Consider the following 14,392-nt stretch of genomic DNA (forward strand, 5'->3'; position numbering starts at 1 on the left):
TTCTAAATACAAGAGAAATTAAGCTAAATAAATTTCAAGTTCACATGATCTGAGGAATATTAAGTATTAAATTAATATCTAGTATTAAAGTCAGCTTAAGTTCATTGTTTAAGTATGTTAATTAGCAAGGCACATCTTTAGAATCATCAACATTAAGTATTGTACTTTTATTGTACTTGGGCTTACTGAGAGTCAATAAGTTCATACTATTGGGATCGCCAAAAAGTGCCTTCGGTTTTTAAGTAAAAATAAGACACATTTTTCATTTTCATCAAGAACTTTATTGAGCAACGTATTCACCCTTTTGTTCCACTACCTTCTGCCATTTTTCAGGCAACTTCATAATTCCATCTTCCTAAAACTTATCTTTTTGAGCAAAGAACTGTTCCAGGTGCCTTTTACAGTCTTCCAGGGAACTGAAATTTTTTCCATTAAGAGAATTTTATAAAGACCGAAATAAATGGCAATCCGAAGGTGCAATGTCTGGTGCATATGGCGGGTGAATCAGAACTTCCCAGCCAAGCTGCAACAGTTTTTGCCTGGTCATAAAACAACATGCAGTCTTGCGTTATCCTGATGGAAGATTTTGCGTTTTCTATTGACTAATTCCAGACGCTTTTCGTTGAGTGCTGCTTTCAGTGGGTGTAAATGGGAGCAGTACTTGTTGGAATTAATCGTTTGGTTTTCTGGAAGGAGCTCATAATAGAGGACTCTCTTTCAATCCCACCATATACGCATCACCTTCTTTGGATGAAGACCGGCCTTTGGTGTGGTTGGTGGTGATTCATTTCACTTGCCCCACAATCTCTTCCGTTCCACATTATTGTACAGTATCTACTTTTTATCACCCGTCACAATTTGTTTTAAAAACGGAACGTTTTCCTTACGTTTAAGTAGAGAATCATGTGCAGAAATACGGTCAAAAAGGTTTTTTTCGCTTAACTTATGTGGAACCCAAACCTCAAAGCAATTAACACAACCAAGATGGTGCAAATGATTTTCAGAGCTTGATTTGGATATTTTGAATACGTCAGCTGTCTCCCACATGGTATAATGTTGATTGTTCTCAATTAATGTCTCGATTTGATCGCTATCAACTTCAGCTGGTCTACCCAACCGTGGAGCATCATCCAGCGAGAAATCTCCCGCACGAAACTTCACAAACCACTTTTGACACGTTCGATCAGTCACAGCACCTTCTCCTTACACTGCACAACTCTGTTTTGCATTTCAGTTGTATTTTTACCGTTCTTGAAATGATAAACCATAATATGCCAAAAATGTTGCTTTTTTTCTTCCATCTTCAATATTAAAATGGCTATACAAAAATTCACCAATTTTGATGTCTTTTTTTAAATGCATGCTGATATGACAGCTGTCACATACAAGCTAACAAAATTGTTTCGAATGAAGTTAAAGAAAACTAAGTGCTACTAGAGACATCTTATGAAAAAAACCGAACGAACCTTTTGGCCAGCCCAGTATATCTTGCAAAATTTGTCAGCAAGAAAATTAACTTGGTATGGGATAAAAGCTTTTGGGTGAACACTTTGGGAATAATTATGTTTTAGAAATGTCTACTTAAAAATAGTTTTTCCAGGTTTCTGGTAACTTGAAATATTAGAGTTTTGCTAAATTAAATTAAATGATAACATTAAATGTCAAAATCATTTTTAAGGTAAAATACTGGAACATTGATTGCTGAACAAATCTAAGTTTACCTACTTTTGTCTTCTTACGAGAGGGAAACTAAAGATGTTTGGGTTTATTAGACATGCATCTTGCACCACATGCAAGAGAAATCATGCTATGAGGAAACTATGTTTTTGGAGGTTATGAAATAAATTCTTAAGTTTGCTAATCAAGGAATGCTGATATCACAGCCAGTTAAATTACTTGTTTCTTCGTTTTGTTAAGGTTTCTAAGAGTTTAAAAATTATTATATATAACTAAAGCTACTAAAATAATAAGGGAAACATTTCAATATGTAAAGATAGTAGGATATATATTGTCAGTGACAGAAGACATGAAGACGGGAAATATATTCATGGGGAAAAAAAATAATTTTGTCCTAGAGCTGCTTGTTTATAGTTTTAAAAAAGGGGACAAATTAATATGGACACATAAAGTTATGGAAGGTTTACAGAAAAAGAACCTTGAAAAAAGGAGGGTTTTTTAATGGTCAGGATTGATTAAGATTAGATTGAATTTAATTAAATAAATGGATTTTGTTATTAACAATAAGGTGGTACCAAAAAAAAAAAAAGAATTTGGTTTTCTCTCTGTTAAAAGAACAAAGTTTTCTTGAAATGCTGCTTTTGATAACAGATTGTGTGAATTTCTTGGCCTTTAAGTGACTTGTATTTGCTTTTGAAATCTTTTATTACTTTGGTTGAGTGAATAAGTATTGTTTCAAAATGACCTATAATTCCGTTCACCAAGTGTTTTGAAACTTTTTGATATTTTTGACAAACTTCCCAAAAGTCAAATTCTAGTTAAGGTTCTTCTGACCTCCAGCTAACTTTGAGGTGCTTCAGAGGGCCCCTGCGGCATCTCAGAAAAAAATATTAAACTAACTAGGATTATTTGGTAGATTAAATTAGAGGGGAAGCATTGTCAAATAAAAGGTAACATTAAGCCTTCTTTTTATTATGTCTATATAAGTATATTGTGGGTGTTACAGAAATTATATGAAATTCCTTAAAATCTTATATGACCTGACATAAAATGTTATCCATCATCAAATTTGAGGCTCACACCAAAGGGACTGAACCTGAGTGTTAGGGAAATGCCCTAATTGACTTTCATGCAAAGGCAACAACAGAATCTATAAAGATTATAGCACATGTAGATAAACTCCATTCTGGTTCTACAAAGAAACTTAACCCCTCATTGCCATCCTGATGTCTTTATAACATGGCAACAGTCTGCTCCTAAATCAGAGAAATTAAGATATGTAAACAATAGCTGTGAGTTAAACAGTCAGGGCTATGGGAAACCCAAGACAGACACTTGGATTATCCCAGGTCCCTGGCAAACCCCATTTTTTATTTAATGGGTTAAAGCCTTCCCTGACTGCAAGACTGATGCCCTCACAATGAAAAAAGAAATGGTTAGAAAATGTGTTTTCCACTTGGGATATTCTTTCTACAATCATAATTTGGCTATACTTGGTAAAAATGAGAGAAAAGATTGTTTTTAGAGAGAAAAGATTGTTTTTAGAGAGAAAAGATTGTTTCAATAGGTGTTAAATTCTAGTTTTGTTAATTGAGGTCAGTATTTACTGTCTAAAACTCTCTTCCCAAATAGCTCTTTGTTACTATGTTACGTTATTGTAAAGTTTAACTGAGTTATTAAGAAGATATCCTAAGCTTGTTTCTGAAGCTGATCACTGTAATCTATCTTTGGATGAAGATCAGGTGCCCCATGATCTATAACCAAGGGGTTATGCATACTGGAAAAAGCATCATTTAAAGGACTGTCTTCAACCTAGATGAAAGACTTCTTATCAGGTGTTCTCAAGTACCCCATGCACAAGGAAACTGAAGGGAAACAACTCTTAAATTCATATTTCCCAATTAAGAAGGGCCTCTGCATTGAACTGTCTACAGAAAAGACTGCTGACCCCAAATGACAACCACACAGGATAAGAAGACAACAGCAGTGGTAGGCAGCTGACCCAAGGATCTGTATCAGCCCTGAAGAACCATCCAACTAATTTAATTGAATTGTTTACCAAATGTTTGTCTTCCTATCAAAATGGAAAGTTATTGTTTTACTTCTGACCATACGTTTAACACCAATGTTCAGGATGGAAAGAAATTTCTCTAGTGAAGTTGTCTAACTATTCATGACATATATCACTGCTTGCTTTGAGTGTACTGCTAAAAGCACGTATGTTTGAATGACAATTTGGTACAATTGATTAAGTGCATAGCCTATAAAGTGTTTCCCTGTCAGCATACCTCACTATATTTGTTTGTCCTATCTCATTAGTTTTCCCCCAACGTGGAGAACTAGGCAAAGGTATAAACGAAGAGTAAGCCTAGCCCTGAGGGACATGAATGGACCTGGAGCAGGCAGCTAAACCACTCCAACAACAATGGAAAAATGTATTGATTATCAGTGCTTTCTATGGAGAGATTTGCAACTAAAAGGGAAAAATGATGGAGGAAATTTTCACATATTGAGGTATGGGAAAGTCATTCTGGCTTATACATTATTTTGAACTTTAGGCTAACCAGAACAGCCTGTTTGTGTCCTATTACATACACTTGTACATCTGCTTTAACCATTGAGAAAAAGTATACATTTAAAAATCAAAGTAGAGTAAATATGGTTCAGGCATTGAATACAGAGCTGGATGGCTGTTACAGATGTGGTTTCAGACATGTTTCTGTACGACTGAGAACCTGGCAGCCGACTGCAACCTTATGCCCTCCAAGGTGTTAATATAACAAAAGGTGACATCAGGCCAGAAAGAAAGAAAAAGCCTCTCTGCTTATCTTGCAGGATTCTAGAGCACCTTTTGGGACAAGCGAATCCTTTAAAATGAAAGTCCAGAACTTTCTCTCTTCTAATCCTCCCCAATTTTAACATTGCCCCTGTTCAGCAGGAAGTAGCCAGATGACTTTTTAGTCCTCACTGCCATAGATATGGAGGGTTATAACTGACAGTGGGGAATATGTAGCTGAATATAGAGTTAAAAATTTAACAACTGACCACCTCCTTTAACTCATGCATTAAATCAAATAATGTACACATGCTGTTTCTGTCTGCTAACTATGCTGATAAGTTCTAGCCTGTTTGGCTAGTTCTTCTTAATTTGAGTCACAGGTGTGTAGGATCAAGCAGAAGAAAAACAGAACATCTTGACCAGAGGCAGACCACTGCAATGGCCATGAATCACAGATATATCGAAAGAAACAGCACCAGCCCAGTGAGGTCTCAGTCACGTAGTCCTGTTACCCCTACCCTCAAAATTCTCCTTAAATAGACCTGCCCTCTTTCAGAGAGTAGGACAGTAGTTTTCAAGAAGTTAGTCTCCTACCCTCCTCATTTGCTGGCAAAATAATATTTCTCAAGGGAATTCCCTGGCAGTCCAGTGGTTAGGACCCTGCACTTTTACTGCAGAGAGTGCAGGTTCAATCCCTGGTCAGGGAACTAAGATCTCACAAGCCATGTGGGGCAACCAAAAAATAAATATAAATAAATAAATAAGTAAATATCTCAAGGACTCCAAAATGACACTGGCCAGCACCAGTGTGCTTGTGGTAGAATGAGCTACCAAAAATGGCTCCTGCCAGCAACTGTGTCCCCAGGGTGAGCTCCAATTGCTTCCCGCCTCTCCAGGAGACTCTTCTAGAACAGCAGAGGTGACTCAGGAGGCCCTGGAAGATCTCAGCCTCACAAGATGGAGAAGCCAGATATCAAATCATGAGGGAAGGCCAGCTGCAGTTGGCAAAACTCATTTGGACTGTGATGTGAGTGAAAAACATATGCTTGTTGAATGAAGGAATAATCAAAGAGCTAAAAGACTGGAATGTTTCTAAGTACCAAGAGCAGAAGAGTACAGGGTTTTCTGTGAAACTTTGGAAAGGATGATGGACTAGTTGACAAGAAATTTTTCTCACTCCAAACAATTGGGTTGGATCAACTGGCACTTTGGTGAAGCTATCCTGAGAAGCCACTATTCTTTTCCATTTTCTCCTGCTGCCCCCACATCTAAAGAGCACAAAGTGTTTCTAAGGCTATAGATAGCCCTGTGGGATGGTATTGTAGTTAATACTGAGTTCTGAAGGCCCTGGTTTTGCTAGTGAAATGATAGGAGCATGATGTGTGTACATTAAAAGAAGTGTTGTTATATTAAAATCTTTTCTTTCTTTCCTTTATTCTCAAAACCTTGTCCTCATTATCATTTGGCATTGGGAACAGGGACCAAAATTTTGGTTACATGCTGAGCAGAGCATTTCTGCCCACTCCAGGCTCCTGCTCCCCTTCTCTGGCCTGACAGGGCCCCTTGGCAATGGAGGAGGACAATCAAAATAGAACATGAGCACTGTGGCCACCAGGTAGCACCAGCACACACTCCTGCTGCCAAGCAAAGGCTCAGGGAAGCCCAGAGGACTAGGGGTCTTTGTTCTCTGGACCCGTCTCAGAGCCTATCTGAACCCTCAACACCTCCCTGACCAGGGGAGTGAAAAGCGGTTCTTGTTTGGATGAAAAGACCCATTGGGTTTTTTTTTTTTTTTTAATTTATTTATTTATTTTTGGGTGTGTTGGGCCTTCGTTTCTGTGTGAGGGCTTTCTCTAGTTGTGGTGAGAGGCAGCTACTCTTCATTGTGGTGCACGGGCCTCTCACTATCGCGGCCTCTCGTTGCGGAGCACAGGCTCCAGACGCGCAGGCTCAGTAGTTGTGGCTCATGGGCGTAGTTGCTCCGCAGCATGTGGGATCCTCCCAGACCAGGGCTCGAACCCGCGTCACCTGCATTGGCAGGCAGATTCTCAACCACTGCGCCACCAGGGAAGCCCGACCCATTGGGTTTTGTATTGTTATATCTTGGGTGGCATTATTCACTCATTCATTCATTGATCAAAATCATACCCAGCCATTCCAGGAAGGAAGTGGAGAATACAAAGAAGGAATAACCCTGTCCTCGGGAACTCTCAGTCTAATGGAGAAGACAGACGGTGTGCTAATAAGGAAACATTTATTGAGCACCTATTGCATGCTTCTTTAAAGCCCTCTAGTGGCTCCCATTGCCTTCAAGGTAAATCCAAACTCCCCCTCCTCAGCCCACCCTGCCTCTCTGCTCCAGTCATCCTGTACTACCTGCAGGTGTGTCCCCAAGCACACCCAGCCCCCTGGGCCTCATACCTGTGCATTTCTCTGAAACTGACTAATTCCTATTTGTCCCTCAAGATGTCACCTCTAAAAAAAGCCTTTCTGAACCTATCCGTGTCACTGCACTCACCACAATTTGTCAAACTGATCTTTCAGGGGACCAACAACTTTGGGGCCAGGAGGTCACAACCACTTACTTTTATTTGTATATCCAGTGCCTAGACAAGTATCTGGAACATGGTCAGCCCTCAGTGGGTGGTTGGGTTTACAGATGAATGAGACGAGGCCATTTCATGACCTGGCAGTGAAATCACACACAGAATCCCACCTAGGGAGACAGGGCTCCCCATTACCGATGACACTTGAGCTGAGTCATGAGGGAAATTCCAGGTCATGAGAGTTACAAAAGTGACAGCACAGAAGTATGAAGCAGTACAGGGAATACAAGGATTTGCAGATTTGAAGGGTCTAAGTGAAAGGGCTGCAGAGGGACATAAAATCCAGAAGACAAGGGCCCTCCTATTCTGGATAAGGTGATGGAACTTTTTCCAGAGGGTGGTGGGGAGTCGCTGAAAAGCTCTAGATTGGTGGAGTAATGTGATCAGACTTGGGTGTTATATAGTGTATCAGTGAGCAATTGCTGTGTAACAAACCACCCCCAAACTGAAAACAACAACCATATATTTGGCTCCCGAGTCTGTGGGCTACCAAGCAAGTACTGCTGATCTGGACCAGCCTCTGCTGATCTTGATTGGGCTCACGCAAGTGTCTGCATCTGTGGGTCAGCCAGAGGCTGGCTGGTCTTTGTTGCCTCCAGGTGCTGTCTCATTCTCCAGCAGTCTCAGCTGGACTTGTTCACATGGCGGTCACAGGGGCGCAAGAGAGTAAGTATTTGTATGCAAGGCCTCTTATATCCAGAGCTGAGAGCTGGCACACCATCACGTCTGCTGTGTTTTATTATCAAAGCGAGTCAAGCGGCCGGCCCAGACTCTTCATGAGTGCAGCTGCAAAATCACATGGCAAAGGACACGCACAGAGAGATGTGAAAACAACTGTGGCCACTGAGATGAATCTCTCTGGCTCTGCAGGGTGGAGAACAGCAGCAGGGAGAACTGGTTAGAGTCTTTGATTAGCCCAGGTAAGAGGCAAAAGATAGATACTCTTCAGAGAAATGCTCTGTGAGTGAAGTCTCCTTAGCACTTCCAAGGTGCCAGGTCCTGGATTAGTTCCATCTTGGAGGCTGGGGAGTCCACCTGACAAGAAGGCGTTAAATCTCAGTTTGAAGAGGAGGAATAAGATTTGGGAAGCTCCCACCCAAGCAGCCGCTGCATGGTTGGGGCTCTAGAGGCTGCAAGAGCCAAGGGATCAGTCCGAATGCTGTCCCTGGAAGTGTCAGCTCAGGCACAGTCACCATTATTTGGGAAAAGTGCTGGGAGTCTGGCCCTGGGGTTGTCGTCCAGCTCCATCCCTGAAGGAAGATGAGAAGCCCAGGTAAAGATTTTTAAACCATGGTCTGTGTAGGAAGGAAGGATTACTTTGCACTTAAGGACTTAGATTCTAGAGCCAAACTGGCAAGGGTCCTATCCCAGCTCTGTCACCAGCTCTGTCATGGGTGTGAGACCTGTGCTGTCACACAGTACCCACTCAGAAGCCTCCAGGCTCCGTGGTAGCTTTAGTACTCTGCTGTTGCCATCTTGAAATTCTTAATAACTTTTAAATTATTGCATGTGCAGTCCAGTTCCTTTAAACTAATCTTCACAAAAGCCTTGCTAGGTAGACATTAATATGCCCATTTTACAGATGAGGTAACTGAGGAAATGGAGGCAGCCAGTATGGGCTTTCTAAAGGTGGAAGTGGCGTGGCCCTGCCAGGGGGTAAACAGCAGTAAGGGAATAATCTGCCCCTAATTTGGTTCTTACTCTGCTCTTACCCTCAGTTCCAGGCCTCTCACAGTGTCATAGGCCCAGGAAGAAGAGAAAACCTAGGGGAGCCTGGGCTGTCAGTGCACTGACAGCCAGAGCACTGGCTCTGGACTCAGGAGTTAGAGATAGAATTCAGAGCATGATTTTCCGGTTGACCTTGGGCATGTACATTTCCCTCTCTGAATCTCAGTTTCCCCACCTATAAAATGGCACAGATGCATTCTGAGGTCCCTTGCCGCACCCTTGTATTAACCAGGTCTTTTATGTTCTGTATTCTGATGCCTTGACATCTGGGGCCTTGCTGATTCTGGAGGGACTGCCCCTCCCAGAGTTCGCCAATCCCTAATGATAGGAATGAACTTCCCCATCAAGCGTGCCAGAGCCTGTACCCCAACTACCTTCTCTACCAGGCCCTCCACATCTGGCCACTATCATCCTGCCCTAATCACTCCAGGCCAAGTACCTGACAACTGTGGGAACTCCCTAAGCCCCAGAGCCCATTGCAATTGGCTAGTTTGCCAATCCCAAACCTGCTTATTCTGCTTCACCTCGACCTTGCCCCCAGCAACCAAGATAAAGGTTCTTGCGCCCAATTCCTCGTTCCTTCCTCTGCCTCCTGATGCACCCGGTGCCTCAGCTGTGGCCCACCATGGTGGTGTCACGCCCCCTCCTCTGGGGAGCTGTGAGTAACAAACTATCTTTTCAGTGGCAGTTGGCTCCTGATCCGTGGCCTTACCACACCTCAGACTGTCTATTAATACACTATATCTTAAAACAACCCCTTTATTTATGAATTACTTTATTTTTCTTTCTCCATTCCAGGCACTCTTTAGAAACAGCAACCCATTTCAACCTCGCAGTAGCCCAATGAGGTAGATACACTTGTCACCCCCATTTTAGAAATACAAAACCGAGGCACAGAAAAGGGAAGGTTCTTGCCTCAGGACACACAGCTAGTAAGTGCTGAGCTGGAATGCAAACACACGCACTATGGCTCCAGAGTCGGTATTAATATTCTGGTATGCCACTCTCCATGATTTGGCCTCATGCATACTGATAATCAAGAGGAAAATAGTAGGCACTCTCCAAAGTTCTCAACAGCAAGGCGGGAGGTCAGCTGATGTCCCTCCTGCACATGGCCCGTGCAGCTGTGTCTCATGGTGTTTACCTTCCCCTCTGTCTCCTGCCACCAGATTGGCTGGACTCAAAGCTCCAAGCCCAGAGGGTGAGCCACTGCTAGGGAACTTTGGCCCTGTATGCATCTCTGGCACCTCGTCCCAGACAAAGATTTCAAAATGTCACCCTGCTATTTGCATTTCAGCAGGACTCATGCCAAGCTGTGGAAGTGGAGAGGGAGGTCAGGACCAGAGCAAAGAGCCACAGTACAGAAGAGCAGCTCGCATGCCTACAGGTCTCTAGGAGTTTGGAGAGGCAGTACGGTCCCACCCCTCAGCTCTGCCCCCCTCCAGTCCCGCCCTCTCTAGCTCTGGCTGCAAGCTCCTACTCCCCCGAACCCCCGGCCACCTCTAAGACACACCCTCCCCGCCCCAGAGTTTCCCCTCTTTTATACTGACAGCCAGGACTAAACCCTCCAATTACAGGTGGCCGGAGACTCTTCAAACAATTTGTTTCATAAGTGTTTTTCCCTTCCTGGACTCTAACCTTAGGGTGCTGTGGGCTACCAAGGCAGACACAAGCACACAGAGGCCTTTGGACAAGGGGAGGCTGTGGTCTGGGGTCCTCAGAACAACTTGAAAACTTTCAGAGCAACTCCCAGACCCACAGCTGCCCAGCTGGGGAATTAAGGGCAAATCTTTTCATTTCCCTGGGCTTCTATTTCACAGAGTTCCATGCTCTTATTTTGGAAACATCTTAAATCTCATTCAGTCTCCCTTCTGATGCCTAAATTGACTTCACAGTATTCCTGCTAAGTGACTCAGCCTCCTGTTGCACACCTGCAGGGTCAGGGAACTCATTACCTCTCCAGGCAGGGATCTTTGGACAGAATGTTCTTACAATAAAGGGACTCCATCTCTCCATAGTCTTTGGTTCTGATTATTCATTCATCCGTCCCTCCGTCTTTCCTTCCATTTATTCATTATTTCATTTATTCATTCATTCTCCTAACATTTACCAAATACCTGGCACTCTGCTAAGTGCAGTGGATACAAAGATAAATCCAAGACGTGTTGCTGTAAACTGGACTGGATCCTGAATTTTTCTAGTTTCCTCAAATATCTGGCTACGACTCTCCAAACTAAAGTTTCAAGTTTTTTCCCACCTTTCTGATTTGGAATCACTAAGCACAAAGACTGTCCTTTAATCTCCTTGGAAGGGAACCCATTATAACAGGTCCTCCTGACTACCCAGATGACAGCCAAGTATCAGGGACTTAAACCTTGGGTCCTCATTTCCTTTTTTTTTTAATTAATTAATTTATTTACTTAGTTTTGGCTGCGTTGGGTCTTTGTTGTTGCACGCAGGCTTTCTCTAGTTGCGGCGAGCGGGGGCTACCCTCCGTTGCAGTGCACAGGCTTCTCATTGCAATGGCTTCTCTTGTTGTGGAGCACGGGGTCTACGCACACAGGATTCAGTAGTTGTGACACATGGGCTCAGTAGTTGTGGTACATGGGCTTAGTTGCTCCACGGCATGTGGGATCTTCCTGGACCAGGGCTCAAACCCGTGTCCCCTGCATTGGCAGGCAGATTCTTTTTTTTAATATATAAATTTGTTTCATTTATTTATTTTTGGCTGCATTGGGTCTTCGTTGCTACGCATGGGCTTCTCTCTAGTTGCAGAGAGCAGGGGCACCTCTTCGTTGCGGTGTGCAGCCTTCTCATTGCAGGGGCTTCTCTTGTGGAGCATGGCCTCTAGGCACGCGAGCTTCAGTAGTTGTGGCACACGGGCTCAGTAGTTGTGGCTCGTGGGCTGTAGAGTGCAGGCTCAGTAGTTGTGGTGCATGGGCTTATTTGCTCCATGACATGTGGGATCTTCCTGGACCAGGGCTCGAACCCATGTGCCCTGCATTGGCAGGCGGATTCTTAAGCACTGTGCCACCAGGGAAGTCTGGCAGGTGGATTCTTAACCACTGTGCCACGAGGGAAGTCCTTTGGGTCCTCATTTGTCAACTTAAAAGGATTCCTCTAGACGCTAGGAACTGCACACCTGCTGGAGACCTCAAAATCAAATTGACTAGGAAAAGAAGTAGCCAACATTGAGGTAGACTACTTCCTACCAAGGCATTGGATCCAGAAAGTTTCATTCCATTTCTCCTTTGCTACTTGACCATTCTTTTCCTAATTCTTACACCATGAAAATATTTTATGATTCTTTTGTCCACCTTTTGTCTTGCTCTGGCCTGGAAAGATAATGCCATTGCTCAAATGCCTCAGGACATTGCAAATAATGGTAATCCAACCACCAAATGACAGTTAGATTTGCCATGATGGTGGTGATTCTGTAGTTTTTCCTGTCACAAACTTACCCTGATTTCCAGTGCCTCAGTTTCCCTGGAACAAACTCAGTCCCCTCTGTACTGTGTCGGACAACGTGACCCTGGGGGTCCATTTCCCTGTCTCTGATTCCCTGCCTGTGATCCCAAACTGTGTACAAAAAGACGGGCACAAGGCAAGGATAACTGGAATAAATATGCCTGTGTGGTCTATCCACCCTCAAATTTTATTGACCTCCATGGCTGATGCCTTTCCAGCCCTGAGACACAGACTCAACTGGGAATTATCAGAAGGCATTCATCATTCAAGATTAGCTTCCTGTGGCAGATTACTACTCTCCCGGGGAGGAGTAAGTGCAAATGAGGCTATGATCTGAAACCTCTCCTCAACTGTTCAAAGTATTGCAGGATCTTCTGCTAACATAATGGTTGCCCAACAAAAATCCTTAGACTCTCTGCACAGGTTGTTTTTTGTTTGTTTGTTTTGTTTTTTTAACATCTTTATTGGAGTATAATTGCTTTACAATGGTGTGTTAGTTTCTGCTGTATAACAAAGTGAATCAGCTATACGTATACGTATATCCCCATATCCCCTCCCTCTTGCGTCTCCCTCCCACCCTCCCTATCCCACCCCTCCAGGCAGTCACAAAGCACCGAGCTGATCTCCCTGTGCTGTGCAGCAGCTTCCCACTAGCTAACTGTTTTACATTTGGTAGTGTATGTATTGGACAGGTTGTTTCTGATAATAAAACTGCCAGTGATTATCTTTTAGCTGAACAAGTAGGTGTCTGTGCTGTGGACCACGACACTTGAGGCACCTAGATTAACACTTCTGGGGAAGCTGAACATCAGTTGAGCATGAGATCACTGAGCAAGCCACATGCCTTAAGAAAGTGACCCTTTCAATGGGGTCTTTCCTTGACTCATTTGATTTTGATTGATTTAGGTTCTTGGGGACCACGGCTTTAAAGTACACTCTAGACATTGGGAATTATCCTGCTTCTAATAATCATAGTAATCTCCCTGGTGTGTTGTAGCCCCTCAAAATCTTAGATATATATTCGTAGCTAATCTCCCTAAGACTGGAACATCAGAAAAGGAACAAAGAGAATAACCAACTAAAAAAATGTGAATCGAAAATCATGACCTCTGAATACAACAGAGATTCAGCAAAGAACATCATGACCTGTGAATACACACAGAGGATCAGCAAAAACTTCAGAGTGGCAGCTGGGAGTGGCACCGATGCCTTAAATTTTTATCACGTCTCTCAGTTAAGCTGAGACTCTGACCAAAAGCAGAAAATTGTCAAAAGAGACAACAGTCCCCAAATGGAATCACTTGCACTAAGCACACGTCACCAAACAGGTTTAATATCTGACTTAATTATAGTTCAACTTCTCCCAGGAGTAAAATGTTAAACCGGTCAATCTGGAATTGCCTGGTCAGCACCAGTGAGGTCACTGGCCTGATAGACCCCTGCCATCCCCCCCTTTAAAAATTTGTTTTTATTGTGGTAAAAGTCACACAATATAAAACATACTGTTTTAACCATATTTAACTGTGCAGTTCAGTGGCACTAAGTACATTCACATTGCCGTGCAACTCTCACCGTCATCCATCTACTGTATTTTGCACCTTCCTAAACTGAAACTCTGTCCCCATTCAACATTAACTCCCCATTCCCCCTCCCCATGCCCCCAGCCCCCTAGCCCCTGGCATCTACAAATGTACTTTCGTACTCCATGAATTTGACTATTCAAGGTACCTTGTATAAGTGGAACCAAACAGTATTTGCCTGCACCTACTGTATATTGGAATGCATTTTTAAGGTTAACAAACAGATTGTACCTTCTTTTTTTTTCCCCTGTGCTAAACAATAGGTTCTCATTAGTTATCTATTTTATACATGGTAGGGTATACATGCCAATCCCAATCTCCCAATTTATCCCACCCCCTTTTCACCCTTGGTGTCCTTTGTTCTCTATATCTGTGTCTCTATTTCTGCTTTGCAAATAGGTTCATCTGTATTATTTTTCTAGATTGCACATATATGCGTTAATATAGGATATTTGTTTTTCTCTTTCTGACTTACTTCACTCTGTATGACAGTCTCTAGGTCCATGCATGTCTCTGCAAATAGCACAATTTCGTTCCTTTTTATGGCTGAGTAA

The sequence above is a fragment of the Pseudorca crassidens genome, chromosome 20, assembly GCF_039906515.1.
Source record: "Pseudorca crassidens isolate mPseCra1 chromosome 20, mPseCra1.hap1, whole genome shotgun sequence".
Lineage (NCBI taxonomy): Eukaryota > Metazoa > Chordata > Mammalia > Artiodactyla > Delphinidae > Pseudorca > Pseudorca crassidens.